Genomic DNA, 19,801 nt, shown 5'->3' on the forward strand with positions numbered 1-19,801 from the left:
TCCCGAGCATCTCTGATATACAACCTAGGAGATTTTCTTGGGGTGATAACATTAATTGGTACCGTTGTCGGGGAGAGAAGAATTGAAGCTCAGCTTCCTTGGGAGAATGACATAGGTTCAAGCTTTGATGATAGACAAGGTTTGAACACAGATTCTGGTTGTAATCATCTATCTGGCAACTCCATTGGAGGAAGACCAAGCTTTGGTGACTCCACATCGAAGTTCTGGCTCAGCTGTGAGGTATGATTGAAGACATCTTCAGAAATCATCAGCTGAACCATTGCCTGATCCTGAGAAGATTGTTCAGCAGAAGGAAATATCGCAGTAAGGAGCATCAGGGTCGGGTAAACCTTGGAATTTTTATGTATCTCTGTTAGTGTAGAAATACTTTCAGAGATTCATTCAGCTCCTTGTTATTCATTTCCCTTTCGGACCTCGATTGCAAGAAGCTTTCCATGCTGTCCATCATATTCCTTTGCTGTTGTCATTCTTTTCATTGGTCCATTCCACTCATTCCACCAGTATCCTTTCATATTCCATAGTCATGGCAGGTCAGCAAGCCCTCACAAAGATAAAAAAAAATAGTTGCTGCTAGGTATGGACCCCTGGTCTTGCCTGTCCCTTTGAATTCCATGCCTGCTGGAGATTATCAAGAATTTATGCCAAAGTTTACTCGTGCAGAAGGAATATCAGTTGAGGAGCATTTAGAGACCTTTTATAGCTATGTTAATAACCTGGATATCAATGAAGAGGATGTCTGGATGAGGGTTTTTGTTCAAAGCCTAGATGGGGAAGCTAGAAAATGGTTCAGAAATTTACCCCCTAGGTCTATTGCAGACATTGAGGCCCTAGATGATGCATTTTTAAAGCACCACGGAAATAATAAAGATCTGCTCTTTTATCATGATGAATTTGGGAACTTGCAAAGAGAAGATGGTGAGCTGCTGTCTGAATTTAACATCAGATTTAATCATATGTACAGCAGAATTCCAGTTGAAGTAAGACCCACCCCTACTTCTGCCATGATTATTTATTCTAACGCCTTCGATTCTCAGTTCCGCCGGTTGTTAAGAGAAAGAAGATGCACTTCTTTGGCTGATTTGCAAACTGCAGCTTTTGAAGTGGAATCGAATATCATTGTTGTAGAGAGACTTGAAGGTGATGCCGAGCGGAGAAGTCAGGGAAGTGAATCCTCATCATCCTATGAGCCTGAGATTGATGAATTAGCTAGGATGATTGAGTTTTTGTTTTCTAAAGTTTCCAAATTGAAGGTCGAGTAGTATTTTGAAGAAGCAGGAGCTCATTGTTCCATTTCTCTTCCAGCTCAAAATCCATCTAAAGGAGCAAATGAGCATTTGTAGATTTTGCACAGAAATAAGATTTCAAATGAAGACAAAGGGATGAGGCCCCTTTTACAGAATATAGTCATGGAAGAAGTGCAGCATGAGGAGGAGGTCCATGTTTTGGAAGGTGCTCCATTCCTAACAAGGGCTGCTTATGAGAAAGCAATATCCAAAGGCACTGCTCAGCAATTTGTTGTAGCTGCAGAACAACAAGTTAACCAGTAGTGGTAGCCAGTAGAAGATCCCTTCCTCCAAGAGTTCGAGCCTAAGGCTAGCACATCTTCTAATGGCTATGCAGATCTGCAAGTTGAACAACCTGTTGTTATTCCCAGCACAATGATCAAGAAGGGAGAAGAAAGCTCCCCATCATCTTTTGCTTCTCTGTCTGCTCAAATAACAATCCCTCATAGTTGCCCCTTGAACACTGAGGTAGGAAATAGCTCAATGCTCAAGGCTGAGACTGATCACCTCAGTTTTGATTTTCTGAAGCCTGCTCAGGTGGCCTCCACACAGCTTGAAAGGGCATCTTGCTTGATGACAGATGAAGAGGATGCACAATGTTGGAATACCTCCTTGGATGAGGACTGTTCTAACAAAGATTCAGGAGCAGAAAATGTCTCTGTGTCCCCTGCACAAGAAATTGATGGTTCATCTTTCATATTAGTTATGCTGACCACATATGACACAGATAAATACACAACATTTATGGTTATCCAGTAGGTGTACAAAGGCTCCTATGAAAAACATCCAAGGAGGAGAATACACAAAAGGGAAATGAAATTTGATCCATATTTACCCATTAAGATCAAATGTCCTAAACTTTTTGAGGTAAAGGATCAAATCAATCCTGTTTTGCATCTCTATGATGAAGGGGTCGAGAGCAGGAGAAACAATTTTGGTGGCCTAGCAAATGGGCAGTTTTGAAGTTTTATATTTTCCAGCCTTAATGTTGTAATTGTGTTCTTTTAGTATAGACTTGGCTTGACTCCATGCCCAATGGATACTAGGCATAGCTTTGAAAGCTGATTTTGCATGAAGGCATTGGTCTGCAGGTTCTTGAGACCTCACAGGGAGGATCTCATCCCCAAAAGGAGCCAGTGTTAGCTCTGCTACAGTTTGCAACATTTGATGGATAAAATCAGGTCAGACAGTGCTGGTTTTGGTTGCAAAGAAGCTTGCAGCAGTTCATTGTATTCTTTCTCCTTCATGTGCATCATTCCCTTATAACCCCACTACCTCCATTTCCTTCTTTCCTTTCATCCTCCTTGTTCTCCTAACTCCATTATTACTGTTGTCTTCTATAAACCCTATAAACCCTGTTTAAGCCACCTTCTTCCTCATTCATCCTCAATCCTCCTTTGTCCTGGGGTCCTTTATTTCAAATTACATTCAAGGGTTTTTGTGCTTAGCCCGAGCGCAAAGTTGAAAAGGCCATATGACCATTTCCTCATAACCGCGTGCGTATAAATTATAACCCTTTAAACCCCATATTAACCCTCTATCGCTTTTGCATTTACAGCCGTTGATCTCCGCATGTTTGATCTAATGGTCTCTGTGTTTTCCCACCCGATCGTTAAGTATCGCGCTCCTTTCCACTGTCGATCGCATCCGTCGCATGATCGGATGGTTGACGCTCCCCCGATCACACGATTAGCGCACTCGTTAACCCACGGGGGTGATGGTTTCCCACTGCCACGTGTCTTAATTTAATTGTATCGCTGCCCATTATACGGAAACAGCTTTGGGCCCAAAGGCGGTGCGGGGAAACCGCCCGCCATGTAAAACCGCCCGTCCCTGGCCATTAAATTTCTTGCAGCTTCAGCACCCGATCGCTGTCAGATCTTCCCGACTGCGATCCGATGACCCATATTCATTCACCCCCGATTACTCTTGATAGCCTTCATAATCCAATCTCCACCATTGATTTAGTCGATCCAATGGCTGAGCTTCGTTCTTCTGATCAGTCTGTTTCCGCCTTATTGTTTGTTCCACTACCGACTGCTCACTGCTGCCAAAGAATGAAGACAACCAGCTACTTGTACCCTGCATAATGAAGTCTCAATAACTGCAATTAATCAACAACATGGTCGAGGACAAATAGGACTGCCTCGAGTAGTTAAAAGCATTGAAAGGTTATGGGTTTCATTCATATTTTACTCTATTTGCTCAGAGAAGGACTATAGAACATCAGAGGAAGGTCGATTCTGTCCATTAAAACACTCAGAATTGCAGCAGAGGCCCATTTCAGATCGTAAATGTGGTTGGTGGTCCATTATGACCCCTCCACAAATTGTTAAGCAGACTGTTTGTAAACCAACCTAAATATAAACCCAATAACAAGAATGTAGTAGGTTGATGAATGTTATTTTGTTGTAGGCTTCAACTCCTGGAGACTGTAACTATTGTGACAACTACAACTTCTGGTCTTCATTTCCAGCTAATACAAGCTTCTTTTGTTGTTGATTTTTCACTTTCCACTTCTTCTTCTTGTTCCAGGCTATGCCTGTCATGTATTTATTCATGTGCTGTTGATGTTTAGCATTAGAGGGGATGTCATCCCACCTCTGTGTTTGAATTTAGCATGTATCATTGAATTTGTATGCAGGTTTCTATTATTTTAATGCCAGAGAGCTGTCATCCTGTCTGTGCATTAGGAAATAGATTTACAGACCTTTAACTAGTTGCAACTCGCCATCACAGGGTCCTGTGCATCTATTGGTGTGATTAGTATTCTCCATCATCACATTTTCCTTAAACTGTGAATAATTGGTGGTCTAAAGCCTTGTAGTCTGGGGTTGTTCACCCATGTCTGGGGTTAAGCATAGTAGAAGTGGTTATCTGGCTTGAATATGTAGCATTTCTTTCATTCATCCACCATTTTTCCAACATTTTTGTTGAGTTGTAATGTTCCCGAGCATCTCTGATATACAACCTAAGAGAGTTTCTTGGGGTGATAACAGTTACTTTCAAACCAAACTGATTTTCCAACCTTGCCCTCAAGAAATTGTGTGAGGCACTTATGTCATAAAGTGTAGGTATTGCCTTCTTGCCAATTTCCATGTTCACAAAGCATAAATTGTGCCTCCAATTGTCGTTTTATTTCCCCAAGACACCTATCCTCTTAATAAAATCTTCAAATAAACATGAACCACCAAAAAAATACATACCTCTTAACTTACACATCTCCATCTTGGCTGCACTGCTGAATTGCTTCACTTCCATTGAGTGGTAGCTCTAATACCACCTGCCATGTCATTGACAATGTGTTGAAAAGCTCCAAACCATTGTCAATTTTCTTTGAAACCATATTTCATTATCCCAATGCCTCCTACTGTCACAAGGCACCTCTTGGGTGCACCATGATCCCTCGAGCATGTGGTACTAACGTGTTTCACAGTTGCCTAGTGTAGCACAATGTTACTTCACCAAAACTATGCGTCACAACATATTACCTGTGTTAATCTCTGTATTATTATTAATGTGTATAATTCCATCAAACATAGAGTATTAATAAATTTTCTCATCATCTTCTATAAAAACCACAAACATTATTTGCAACATATTAACATTATCATACACATGCACAATTTCAATGGAAATGTCCCTTTGACCCTCTTCTTTTATTAAAATGTATAAGTACAATATTTTTCTCAAGACAATGGCTTGATCCAACTAATCCTCAAGCTAAAATCCACAAAATATACAAATAAAACATGTTCCAAACTTGTTGACCCCACAAGGCCACCCTATTACCCACCATGGGTCATCCCTCCTCTAAGACATGTCATCTCACCCTTCAATTGGTCCAATTTGGTTTGGCTCATCTTTTCCCTTAGGCCCTACATGATCATAAGCTTAAGCTATGTCTCTCGGCTGCCCATCACCTCACACTTCATTCTACTCCAAATGAGATCTTGTATGTGATTTCAATTCTCCTATGTTCCATTGTGTGAGTTGTGCATATATATGACCCGTTTCATTTGTTCTCTCTTAGCCGATGCGAAATTTCATTCCAACTGAAGAATTTTTTTTTCTAGTTGACACTAAATTTTTTTCTAGCCAAATTTCAGCTTGCCCATCTCATTTTTCACTTTTAATTCGTTTGTTTCATCTTGATATACCCTTGACTTGTATTGTCTTGGGTGCTCTCGAATTGTCTCAGCTAGCCAATGAAACTTCATTTTTTCAACACCTCCCCTATAACATCACATTTCTTGTGACAGGGGTATCACCCCAATCAATTCGTCTCGTCAAGGTTTCTGGGGGTGTATCTTGGAATTGTTGGACAGTTGGAATTGCTCGAATGGCTAGTGGCAGTGAGTGTGTTGGAATTGATGCCAACAAACATGGGAGAGATATGTTGGACAACTGGCATTGTCTGACAATTGGCAAGTGTGTTGACATTGATGTCAACTAGATTAGCATTGAGGTTGGTGGCAGGAGATATTGGCATAAGCCCAAGGGGAGTACCATGGTTGTTGCAGTATTTTGTAGAGAATCATCATAGTAGTAGGCTTGTCGGAGATGCCATAATATGATATCTATGGATGGGAGTCCTGGGATTTGAAGGTAATTCTATCTCTACAGTTGAAATATGATGCTCTTGGAAGTTGCATAGTTGGATAGTGCCTAGAAAGAGCTTTCCAATGGTATGTGGAAGTTTGCAAATTGCCTCTTGGATCACAACTTATTTCCAGTTAAAGTTGAGGTGCCCCAAAGTAATATGATAAAGTTAAATGTGGCCTTGGGTCAAAGTGGTGACCAAGTTTGGTAGTGGCCAAAGTTGGCAGAACGGATAAAGGAGTTGCTAAAGGAAGCATCGGGCAGGTGTGGGCTAACAACAAAGCAAAAGAAGCCTTTTTGATTGGCCTAGTGGAGCCCACCCGATGGAGTTACCCCGACAGTTTGCAAAAGGCACACAAGGTTAAGCGCCAGGACATAAGCTATCGGGCCATAGAGGAAATCATGGACCAATATGGATTTGAGTGGGAGGTCCCCACTCCAACAACTCAGCCCATTGAGGGCTAAACTAGAGGATATCAAATCATTGTGAAAAGGAGAGTTGGCCCGTAAAAAAGTTAAGTAGAGCAACAACCAATAGGTGAACAGGAAGGGATCTAGGCGGACCCCACACTACACATCATCCCGTAAGGCTCATCTTGGAGGATTGAAAAGGGGGACAAAATGGAAGCATTGGGAGATAGGCACCGAGCCATGTGGTGTCATTCTGACATCCTTAATATGGCAATCTTGTCAGTCTTGGAGGTCACGGGAAGTGGTTTCCAAAACCATTGATCGTATATATCAACGATAGAGAACCACTTCAGGAACACTCTCCCTAATAACACAAACCGAAATGGAGTGGTGTCGAGGCTAGTTTCTTGAACCCAACGGTTTTTGATAAATTAATTTAACAAATAAATTTCTCGCAAAACCAAGGTTTCAGGGACCCTTTCTCTCCCCTCTCTGACAGGACACATGGAAGCATTTGATTGACTCTCAGGAGATGATGGTGGTTGATGACGTCAATATGATGCAGTAGTATAGGGGAAACATGGCAGGAAAATTCAACATTTTTGGGTGTCTTAATGGAACAAATCTGGGTGACACGTGGCAATACTCCGGAGGCTCCAAATGGCACTGGTGACATCATCTCATAGGTTAGGGACCGAAAGGTTTGACCAGTGTGCACAGAGGAAACATCAAGTTGATTGGATGTTAGGAAGACATGACCATGTTAGAGCACGGGTCAATGGAAAATATGTTGGGCAGACCCCATGGGACGCATAAGCCCACAATCCTCACCCCGGTGGAAATAAATAGGTGCAAAAAGTTTTGGTCAGGAGTATAACATTGGGACACGTCAGCAAGCCAACAAACAAGCAACGACATATGAGAAAAGAGAAGGGGGACCCCACAGGACCCGTCAACTCGATAAGAGGAGCCCAAAGGTTTAAAAAGGATGCATGAATGATACCGTCGGGTTAGAGAGCTATGGGCTAAGTGTTGGAACAAGGTTATGTGCAAAAAATGAGACCAAGGGCATGAATAAGTTAACGAAGAAAATAAGCCATCGGGGCTATAGCTAAAAAATGTGCATAGGTCTCAGTTTTGCAGCAATTTCGCATGTTATTATGACCATGGGCCTTCAGGCCAAATACAAAAGAGGGGTGCCAAGAGGAGTAGGAAAGAGGATAAGTGCCAACATGAGAGGGGCTATAATCAATAAGGGTCACAAAATTATATTTGGTAGTGTTTTGGCACCTTCAACCAAGTTTGTCACTTGTGCCATATTTGGAAGACCTCTACAGGCTGTTTAACAAGCATTTAATGGGTCGACAACTGTGACTTTAGATTTTGAGTTAATGCAATTGCTAAGAGATTTGGTTCAAGGCAGCAATGACCACGATGTGCTTGAGCAAATGAACGGAGCTTGATGTAAAAAAAAATTAGCCATCCCTAAGTGTCCCTCACCCAAGGAAGAATTAAATGAGAATAAAAATTAGAATGGAGAGACATGTTATGTGTGCATGCAGAGTTTAATGGAAGAAATCTTTGAGTTTGCAGTTTGACTAAGATTTAATTCTCAGTATGGAAGAACACTCAGGTGCCCATTCCTTGAATTAACTCAGTTGCCGTGTCTGAGAATAGAAGTGACTGCAATATGGGAAGACATGCATTGAGTACACTTGGGAAGTATGGAGGATAAGAGAGACACCATCGACACGTGTGTAACAGAGGAAAAAAGCTCAGGATTTCAATTGAACAATTTGGGGGAAAGAAGCATTGTTGAGTGAGCGATGTAGAGAGATTTGTGTGTGAGTGCACTATTGAGGAGAGGTTTGAGAGTAGAAAGATCTATGTGAGGGCTGCTGAGAAGAGGTTGAGTGAGCCTGTGCTACAAAGAAGAGGCTGAGTGAGCTTGTGATGCAAAGAAGAGGCCAAGGGTGCAAATGCAGAGGAAAGAGGCTGAAAGTTCCTGAGCAGAGGAAGAAGGCTGACAGCTGAGTGTATGTTGTTGAGAGCAGAGTAATGAGTACAATGTGTTGTTGCAAAATGAGTAGAGAAAAAAGTGCAGTGTGGGATGAGTAGAGGAAATGATATTGAGGAGAACATATTTGATATTAGGCAGAGTAGTTACCATCTACAAAGAACATCGTTTCCTTATTGAGTGTCGGTTGGAGCCTTCATACAGGGAGTTGGTGCTTCCATTTTAGTGGGTGTCTGAAGAAAGCTTGGAGGTTGGTGTCTCTTGTAAGTTGGTGCTTCCATTTTAGTGGGTGTCCGAAGAAAGCTTGGAGGTTGGTGTCTGTTGTAAGTTGGTGCTTGCATAAATCCAAGGAGCTGCAAGTTGGTGCTTGCAACAAATATGTGAAGTTGGTGCTTCACATGGTGCTTCTAGTAAGATGATAAGGTGTCTACAAAAGGAGGGAGTTGGTTCTTCTTGCTAATGGGTTATGGAAAATAATCAAAGGGAGTTGGTGCTTCCTGTGAGTGGTGGCTCACAAACAAATTTATGTAATAGAGTAGGTTGTCTTATTTTTACATCAATAACAAAACAATCTTTGGTGGTTTTTCTCCTAGAAGAGTTTCCACATTAAACCTTTGTGTCCAATGTGTATGCTTCTCATGGTTCTTGTGTTCATGTGATGATTTATGTTGTTGCACATGATATATTGTTGATTTCTCACATGAATGGATTCCAAGTTTAAATGTTAAATATAAATTGGCAGAAAAGTTTGAATTAGCCTTAATACTGATTCACCACCCCCCCTCCCCCCCCAACACCCCCCTTAGTATTAACATTGTTTCCAACAATTGGTATCAGAGCAAGGTTCCTTCAGGAACAACTTAACCGCTCAAAGGTAGATCAAAGGGAAACAATGGCTAATCAAGTTTGGCTAACACCATAGGGAGTTCCATTCTTGAATGGATCAAACTATGAGCTCTGGAGGATTAGAATTGGAGCCTATTTGATGGTAATCAATGAAGATATTTGGTTGTCTGTAGAATATGGAGAGAATAATGAGTTTAGTGTAGAATCCAAGAGGATTATCATGAAAGGGATATCAAATCCATATATTGATAAAGTGAGGCATTATGAGAAAATAAAGGAAATGTTGAACAAATTGTAATGTCTGTATGGAGTAGAAAACCATGCAACAATAGAGGACGTTGATGAACCTTGTTTCTCAAGCAGTGAACTCAAATCTGTGAAGGATGCTACTAATGAGAAGAAGATAAGGAGGAGGTCAAAGAAAGCATCCCATAAAATAGATTATGATAAGATTGAATATCTTCCTCTTAATGCACAAACTGTTGCTCATCACTCTAGAGAGGATGGTGAAGAAGAAGACCCGGATGAGAGGCCATGTTGCTTAGAAGGTAAGCTACTTCTTTGTGATAAATGTATAAAAATAGGTCATTCATTGTCTAGATGTTCATGTGAATAACTTGAAGATAGAGATAGTCATGCTAGTAGTAGTAATGAAGATATACCCACTTTAGTAGCAATAGAAAATGCGGTATCTTATGAAGAAGATTCCATGGAAGATTCCAAGGACACAAAGATGGATTTAGATATTTGTGATGGTTCAACTAACACCTCTGATAGCAAAGAAAAGGATCTATTTTAGGAAGAAGTTGATATCTTCTCTAAAAGAGATCAAGGAGCTTTCAAAATCAAATCTCAAGCAAAAGGAGCAGATGCAAGTATGAGCTTGAGAATGAGAAGTTGAGAAAAACAATAGTTGATCTGAATGCTCAACAAGAAGAGGCTAGCAGAATGAATGGGAGGTTAACCATTTAGTGAGATGAAAGAGAAGCTCACCGTGAGAGACTACAAGCTGAAGTAGTCTCATTGAGACATGATCTAGAAAAGAAAAATAAAGAATTGTCTCAACATCAGAAGATTGGGGAGAGAAGGAAAGACTTGGATGAGATGCTTGCTAAGAAAATATTCCCTCTCATCAAGGATGGTTTTGGTTCGAAAGAAGAACCAAGCTCCAAGAAGGCAAAGGTTGAATGGTTAGCTATCCAAGTAAGGGAAGTTGGAGGTTCCAATGACAACAAAGGAAAAAAAGTTGTTGGAAAGCAGAATCAACAACAATAGAAGAAGAGGCAACAAGGTGTTGAGGAAAAGCATAAAAGAGGAATGAATAATAGCCATAGGATGAAACAACAACAATATAGGATTTTTCGAAGTAGCAACTCAAGCAACCATGGAGGGCACATGAAGAACCAACAAAAGTCGTTTCCCTCTCAAGGACAAATCCTTCAAAGAAAAGGTATCTTCCATTATCAAAAGAATTTTCATGGTTATTGTTTTTCTTGCAACAATTTTGGGCATAAGACCATAGACTGTAGATGGCATGCAAGAAAATGAGATGCGTTGCATAGCAGCAACCCAAGAATGTGTAAAGTGGCCAGGAAAAGGAACGTTGGGAGTAGTAGAGGCCTTAACAAGAATGCTGGCATATATGGTAATTCCTCTACCCCATTCTTAAGCCACATTGAATGCTACAACTATGGCAACTCTGGGCATAAGGAAACACACTGCAAATATAATAGAACAAAGCTCACTTCTCAAAGTGTCCAAACACATGGGGCAACTCAGCTAGTGAGGATGAGGACAAAAGGGAGCAAAAACCCAATTAATCCTTCTTTGAAGACAAAAAGGAAAAGAAATGAAAAGAAGGCCAAGGTGAAGAAAGAGAAATCAAAGGAGAAGTGTGTTTTAGACCTGTGCAGCCAAGATGAGAACCAAAATATGTTGAAAAGGAAATTAAAAGGAAATTCTCCTACTAGGAATCGACCATTGAAGGCCTGGAATAAGAAAGAGGACAATATAATCTATGGGAGTAGATCCTCTATTTATCTTCATTGAAAGAAGAGGATGGCCTCAAAGTGAGGCCTAATGAGTGAAATCCAAGCAACTAGAAGGATAGACATAGAGGTGAATCTAAATGGTTAGAGGTATGATCGAGTCCCTATGCTAATTATGATAGTGAATTTATTTATTACAAATGTACCTGTTATCACTCTGATAATACTTTTGAAGTAAGAAGAAAGAAAAACCAAAGGTAACCACAAACCACTTTTGGATATCAGGACCTAGCCTTCCTGATGCTTAGAAAGGACTCTCTCTTTATAATTTAACTTTGTTTTAGATAAGATGATTTTAGGCTAGTTATTGCTTGCACTTGGGTTTTTTTTTGAAAATTTGGTGGTGGGATCACTTTACTTAGATGGACAAAGGATTGGCTTATACCATTGGGCTATGGAGTCGGATGTCTGACAAACAAGACTGGATTTAGTTCTAAAAACAGTGTCTATAGGACAAGGTAGATAAGTTACTGCAGATCACAGAGGCTGAATGGTGAATGGCTTCAAATTGGATCCAGGGAGCAATTAAGGGTTCCCTAGGCCGGACTTTGGATGGAATGAAAGAAGTCAAATGGGATGGGAGAGCAATAAAGGATTCTCAGATCCGGGTATCAGAAAAAAAACATGTAAATAAATTACTGTGCAAAACAGAGTGTAATTCATTTAGATTTTATAACACATTTAAGATTATGAAAACACAAAAGAAAGGTAACAAAATAACACAAAGAAATTGCTTCATTGAAAAATGGCTCATCTCACGAATCTTGTAGCAAAATGCTTTTATTACTTGCTCGAGTCTGTTGACTTGAAAATAGTATAATCACCCTTAGGCTCAAGATCACAATAACTCTACAAATGTAAAATAATCCACTCTAATACTTAAAATTTTGAAGTATTTATACAAAAAGTTTATTACATAATATCTCAAACTAATTTGAGAATTAACCTAGGAAAGGAAAATATATTCTTGCAAGAAGATAGAGACATCTATTGAACTGATTCATATTCTCCCTATTATTTTGGTTCTACTGGCTGTTATGATTTGATGTTTAGCCCTTTATGCTGGCAGGATGTTTGGCTTTCATCTTTCATCTGATACTCTTTCACTTGATACACTTTGACTGTGCTGACCTATCTTCATCCTTTTACCATGCTCATTTACTTTTTACTGTACACTTATAATTTACTGTGTTTTTACTACAGTAAATCATTCAATTTTTGCCATGTTTCTTCATCTAGTAACTGGATGTTGAGCATTTTCCTATATATTTCATCAGCCTCTGTATATTTGGAAAAAGTAGGCTTATTAATAAATAAGTGTTTCACCTCATGCTGGAGGTAAAACATATTTTCAAAAGTCTGGTATAATACTCTGCCAGTTGGTATACCACTCATTGATGAGGTATTTTCCTGTTCTCTAGCCACTTCTCTAATTTTCTTGTTGTAGTCCTCCCGTGTCATCAATTTATCATTTATGACTAAGGGACTAGGTAGTCCATTTTCTCTCAAAAACTCAAACTTCATCATAAACCTGTCAACGGCTAGTTGCATGGTTTGACACTTATCTTCTAAATTTAACATTAAATTTCTCTTGGTTAGGACCCTCTTGACTTCCAAAATGGTACCTGTCCTGTCAGGTATGTCAAGTTCTTGTAGCTCATATTTGTTCTTGGAGTTGAGGAATTGAATAATTCTTACTGCTTCCTCTGGAATTTCTCCAAGCTCTTATTTGACATTCTGGATGGCTTTTGTAGCCTGTTTTCTTAAGTCTATGTGCTCAAAAATGACTTGGATAGATGGCCAAATATCATTGACAGAGTCAATGATATTGGCCCATAATAATTGCTTGGCATTTCCCAAAGGCTCACTCAGTGTTAACTCTTTCTCCAAGCTTTTCACTCTCTCATTCATTCTGGTAGCCTTCTATTGTTCTTCCTTATGCATGATCTAGGCTAACCTGCAATCTGTCTCCAGGATGGTAAGTTTCTCTTTTAACTTGTTCATTTCATTGGTCTGAATGGACATTTCTTCCATTGCCTTGACCAACCTATTTGCTTCATCACTTGTGGTACCTATTGTTGTTGATGTCGTTGCTGATGTAGTTGTTGTTGCTGCTGGAAATGCAGTGGCCATTGGACCAGTGGGAGCTAATGCTGCTGCCAATGTGGAAGGCACAATTGTGGTCACTGTAGGAATGACAGTTGGAGGAGCACTGTCTAGACTAGCTTGTTTGAGCTGGATCAAGCTATCTAGTTCCTTTTCCATTTCCTTCAACTGGTCATTGAGTTGCAACACCAAGTCCATCATCTCCTCATGATTTGTTTGGCTTTCTAGGACTTCTTTTGTTTGAGGGTGCTATGATTGAGGCAACTTGAGCTATTTCTTAAGGGCTGTAATGTCTTCATTTTTCTTCTTAATTAACTGTTCAGCAGCCTTGATGTCCTTTGGGTCATGGCCCAGCTCAATGATCAGGTCTTCTAAGGATTTGATCCTTGTGTCTTTGGCACTGGAAGATGCTTTTTCTAGTTTGTACTGGGTTGTCACATTGTCTAATGAGTCCTTGAGCTTGAATGCTGCCATTTCTTTTGTTGTGAGGGTGGAGTAGATCATCTCTCCAGCCTGCTTGTGAAATTATATTTGATCTATGGGATGCACATCCCTAGATAAGACCTCAAAGTTGGTCTTCTTGTAGTCTACTGTGGTTTTAGGCTGCTGTACAGTAGGCTGTAGGAAAGACACCTGCATCTTTCCTTATTTGATGTCAAAATCTTACATCAATCTATTTTGATTTAGAAGTGTCATCTGCATGTACTTGGCATAAGTGTCTGCCTTGAGCTTTTCATTCCTCATTTTAATCTCCTTGAATCTTTCCTTGATATTTGCTTCCTTGTCAGCTGGCCTGACAAAGGAAGACACCTCCACACTCTTTTGTCTCTGTATAATCTGGGTGTTTGAATAAGAGGGTTGTTGTGTTTCTGCTGATGCAACAGTCTCAATTGTTTGTCTACTCCTTTGCCCCATTGCATCAGTATCAACCATTTATGCCGATGCAATGTTTTCCTCCTGTTCAGAAACAGGAGTCAATTTGGGCCTTTTGCTTAGTAGGAATTGCTTATCAGTGGTGTACATAGCAGAGCTTGATGCTTCCTCTCTATTTCTTTTGGGATTCTTCTCCTCATTGATAGGATTCTGAATGATGAGAGGTATATTCATTAGCTCTTCCAACTCTGGGACCTGCAACAAAGATATTCGGTCAAATTGTTTCTCCAAGTCAATCATGGTGTTCTTCAAATCCACCATTGTGTTGTCCATATCTATCAATGTGTTCTCTACCCATTATGACTAATTAGCATACTGTTCTATGTCAGGTCTTGGGTAGTGGATGTAAGGTCCCAATTTGACCTTTTGTCGGAGATTATTTATAACCCCATGAGGGTCATAATTCAAGATGAAACTATTCTTGAATTTGAATTGCTGGAGTATCTTATTAGCTTCAAGCCCAGCCTCACCCTTGTTGCAGATGAAAGGGCCCATTTGGTTTTTCATCTTAAATTGTGTCTTCTTCCTAGTAGCTAGGAAGTTGACCTCATCTGCACCTATCATTTTCCTGAAGTATTCTAGGGCAAATATTCTCATTGGGAGATACTTAGGCAATTTGTAGGGGGGTAAATCACAACCATAGATCCTAATTTCAGTATGATTCTAGTAGAGGTACCAGTCTCCTACTCTACTATTATTTGCCAGTTGCAATACTCTCTTGATCTCAATGCTGATTCTAGGTTGAGTGCTAGAAGTCAGCATGTTCATGAAAGGGTGCACAAAACAATGTATGAAGTCTTTATATGTGAATGTTGTGTTATACCTTTGGACCAAGGGTGTCCAGTAGATGACTGATCTTTCCTTTCCCCTACTATCTGTTTTCTGAATCTTCACTGAGAAATTCTATGTTTGATAATACAAGAACATATGAAACAACACTGAAGAGGATTTGAAGACTCTTTCAGTGGGAAATCTAGTGAACTGTTCATGCATTTTGTCTGCAATGAACTTGGCATAATCATACATTATGGCAGGAGGCTGGCTTGGAGTGAAATGGACAAGAAGGCGATGATTATCTCATCCACAAACTCGTCTGATGTGAATCCTAGGATGCTTGAGATCATGGTGATTATTCTCCTGCCAGTATTTGAAAAAATAGCAAAAACATAGGGTGGAATGCCTTTAGGAGTATAGCACTCCTCAATGATGAAATTCTAAAATATTTGTTTGATCTTAGCTGGGTCCAATGTGGTGTATAGGTCCAATAGGTTTGCAATGGACAAAGGAGTCAAATTGTGGCTGGGCTAGATTTGAAGCATCTGGTTAATAGACTCAGCAGTAATTGAAAACAAGAAGTCCTGGTTTGGGGCAATTATAGCCCTTTGGCTAGGGATGTAACATGCATGGCAGAAATGTACAATGTCTGGGAATGGATGGGCTTCTGGGAATGTATACTTGGGAAAACTTGATTCCCAAAGGTTTATGTCATCAACATGGTTTAGGAACCTATCCTTGGCCCAACAATGGATTCTCAGAAGGTTGTCTTGGGTGACTGTGTCTTTGATTTGAAAATCCCTATCTGCCAGGGCCAAATGGTTAATGTCTAAATGAGGGGTTGTCACTGGTCTGACATCCAGAGAGGTTGGGGCAACCATTTCTATGATAAAATGTGGAAAATTGGGCTTTATATGGATTTGGGAGTGAAATTTGAGTAATTGAATAATGAGGGTAGGGTATGAGCAATTTGTAGGTTGGGGTTCTGGTTCTTTGGGAATTGGAGACTCTCAATTAAGTCGAAATTAATAAAATTCTTTCAGTTATTTTAAGAATTTAATGTTCTTTTTTTAAAGAGGGTAATTCTTGGTTCTTGTTCAAATACCAGGAATTTTCGGTCGGGGCTGCAACTGGTTTTCAATTGGGGTTTGCAGAGGGCTTCAACAGCTAGGATGGTGTGCAGTGGTGGCGTCAGAAGGCTTTGATGGTTGACAACTAGTCGCATGAGTTCAGAAGGCACAGGTGCTTCAGAGGTTCAGCAGTGTGATTTGAGTGAAAAAGGGTGAAAATGGGGGTTGGAAGCATTTTAACCACGAAAGGTTGGAAAAATGGCATGGAAAAATGTTTTATGAACAGTACTAGTTTTCAATTTGGCAGGGAGGTGGTTTTAGAGGCCATCGCATCGCTTATGGGGGTCGGGCGGTATTTTGCTGGGGGAACGCGATCTATGCCATAGGCCAACACGTAGGAAAATGGTCCCCGAGCAAAACTGCCATATCGCGTGCTCTGGGGCTGTTAATGGTCGGACATCGGGCGAGCACAATATGGGCGATGGCCATTGGATTTGGGGGTGGATGATCGGATGATCATCGCGTGGGGAAGTTGCGTGGTCAGACGATGGGGAAGAGGTTAGCGGGACCCATGGATTTTAATTATGGTTTAGAGTAATTAACCCATCTTTAGTTGTGCATTAATTAATTTCGGAGTTTTAGGGGCAGTGAGGTTAGTTTACTTCACCAGGGTGGAGGGTTAAGCTTAAGTTTGATCGGGAAAATGGTTAAGTGGCGGAGTTAGTGAGGCGGGGGGGTTTTTTAGAGTTAGGATAAAGGGTTTAGAGGGGTTTTGGGTAATTATTGAAGTGAAAACATGATTTTAAAAGGGGGGAAAGGGGTTTCACACTTAGGGGAATGGATTTTAGGAGTAATTGACTAGGGAAATGTGTGAAACTAAGGGGTAGGAGTAAAAATGAGGGGGAAGGGGTTTTCATAAGCCATGAAGGGGTAAAAGGGAAATTAGTGAGTATATAGTGGGGGTGAAATGCAATGAAGGGGGAGTTAGGAAAATCAGCTTATGAGCATGCTTTTTTCATTGATAACTGCTCTTGCACACTTGAAACACATAGTTAAGCATGATAGTAGTTCTTATGCTCCAAATGAATTGTATTTCCGCAACCTTTCATTACTTACCCTTTTACCTACCCTAACATTTTTTCTTCACTTTGGTGGGTGCACTTAAGCTAGCAAACCCTTTTCTCTCCTTTATTCTCTTATGAAACAAACTATCTAGTTCTAACCTTATATCTTCCAAGGGCTCAGATTAAACTGATGAGCTTCTTTTATTTTTCTACCTATCTAATGATCTGCCAAGATTAAACTGTTTGGTCAGATTTTTATTCTCTAACTATAAACATGAAATTCAAAGCATGAAATAATCAAGATTAAGTAGTTTGACTATCATGGGTTGTGGCATGTATGACAAGCTGCACACAACCATTATTTAAGACAGTAAAGTAAAAAGTAGTGGCACTTGGACTTGTACACTTTCATGATCTATTTTTTGTTTGGGGTTCATGTTTTTTCATTTTTTGTATTTTTTGATATTTTCTTATTTTTCTTGTCCTTTGATATTTCTCTTAGGACATACCCTCTTTACATTTTTAAATTTCAATATGGAAAAAATTTGCAGAAAGTAAAGGTATGTACAATATTACAAGAGTTAACCTCAACCAATTCAAAATTATGAATCCTATCACTATAGGACTCTCACAGTACCAACGTTGCAAGAGAGAGGAGAATACAACCAACATGGTGTCAAAGGGAGTACACAACAATATTCTAGGTTATGGAAGAAGAGGTGTTGCAGTAGAAGTGTGGAGTGACAAAGAGGCCCAAAGTTAATTCAGGTCCATAAGATCAGTCCCCATGGAGGATCAAGGAAGAATATGCAGGAGATTAGAGAGAAGTTTCTTAGGGGGAGTTGCTTTGGTAGCAGTATCAGGCAACCATTTTCAGCCTCAGGAAGAAAGATTGCATAGGAAATGAAAGGTTTGCATATTGGGAGAAATACCCTTATTTCATTTAATATTATTAGTTTGATTATGTCTAGTAGCCTTGTGTTCATGAAACACAATTGATATAAGACTTATATGCACCTTAGCTTTCAACTGGTATCATTATGTCAATTGGTAGTCTTGAGTTCAGATGGAGTAGCCTTTTGTGTGATTGGACATTACGTTTTGAGAAGGAAACTTAGAAGTTTGCCTGGTACAATATCTAATGTGTATCAATTTCTTGGTGCAATGGGTATTTGTTAAGAAAAAATCCCTGTTTGTAGGAGTATGATCTCAGGGGGAGAAGAGTCGGTTGATTGGGGATGCTCAAGAGAAGTGAGCATAGTCTAAGCAGCAGTATCAATAGTGAAGAGAAATCTCAATGCATCACCAATGGCTGGTTTTTGCATACAACAACAATACCATGAGAAATTTTATTCGGTATCAGTTAATGTTTGATTGATACAAAAGATGCATTGGTAGAGAGAGTATTCAGCTAGGAGCCTAAGCCATTTATAATAGGAGGATTAATATAAAGGGAGGTAGTATATGTTAAGGGGGATCATATCACATATGTCCAGTTTATAGAGAAACAACAACTATCAACCCTTGAATAGAGGTCTGCAAAGCAAAATGCACACCAACAACCATACCCTTTGTCATTGACAATCAATGAATGCACGGGGGATAAAAAGAAGCTTGTAGCCCTTTTCCATTAATTTCAAAGGGGGGGAGAAGCTTATTAGAGAATTGTGATGGCCCATATAGAGGAGAGAAATCCATTGATGGATCATGCAAGGAGAAGTGTGGAAGAAGCATAAGGTTTTACCATCAATGTGGAGAAGTGATGAGATTTTGCCATCAATGCCAAAGGGGGAGATTGTTGGACAATTAGCATTGCTTGGATGGTTAGTGGAAGTGAGTGTGTTGGAATTGGTGTCAATAGGCATGGGAGATATATTTTGGATAGTTGGAATTGCATGAAAATTGGCAAGTGTGTTGGCATTGATGTCAACTAGATTAGCATTGAGGTTGGTGGAAAAAAATGTTGGCATAAGATGAGGGGGAGTCCCATGGTTGTTTCAGCATTTTGTAGAGAATCATCATAGTAGTAGGCTTGTTGGAGAAGCCATAATATGATAACTATGGATGGGTGTTCCAGAAATTGAAGGAAATTGCGCCTCTGGAGATGAACTCAGATGCTCTTAGAAGTGGTGTGGTTTGATAGTGCTCGAAAATAGATTTCCAACGATATGTGGAAGTTTGCAAATGGCATCCTAGATCACAACTTCTTTCTAGTCAAAGTTTAGGTGCACCAAAGTAAAACGGCAGAGTTAAATGTGGCCTTGGGTCAAAGTGGTGACCAAGTTTGGTAGTGGCTAGAGTTGGTAGAACTGCTAACAGAGCCACTAAAGGAAGCACCTGATAGACGTGGGTTGACACTAGAGCGATGAAATCCTTTTTGATTGGCTCAGGTGGAGCCCACCTAGTGGAGTTACCCCGATGGATGTATCTTGATAGTTTGCAAAGGGTGCACAAGGTTAATCATTGGGATATAAGCAGTTGGGCCACTGAGGAAAGCACGAACCAATAAGGATTTGAGCGGGAGGTCCCCACACCAAAAACTCAGCCTGCTGAAGGCTAGCCTGGAGGATATCAAAGAATTGTGCAAAGGAGAGTTGGCCTAGAGGAAAGTTAAGTAGAATGGAAA

This window comes from Pinus tabuliformis, chromosome 5_2 (genome assembly GCF_031772625.1).
Source record: "Pinus tabuliformis cultivar Carrire ecotype Pingquan chromosome 5_2, CPIR1, whole genome shotgun sequence".
Taxonomy (NCBI): Eukaryota; Viridiplantae; Streptophyta; class Pinopsida; order Pinales; family Pinaceae; genus Pinus; species Pinus tabuliformis.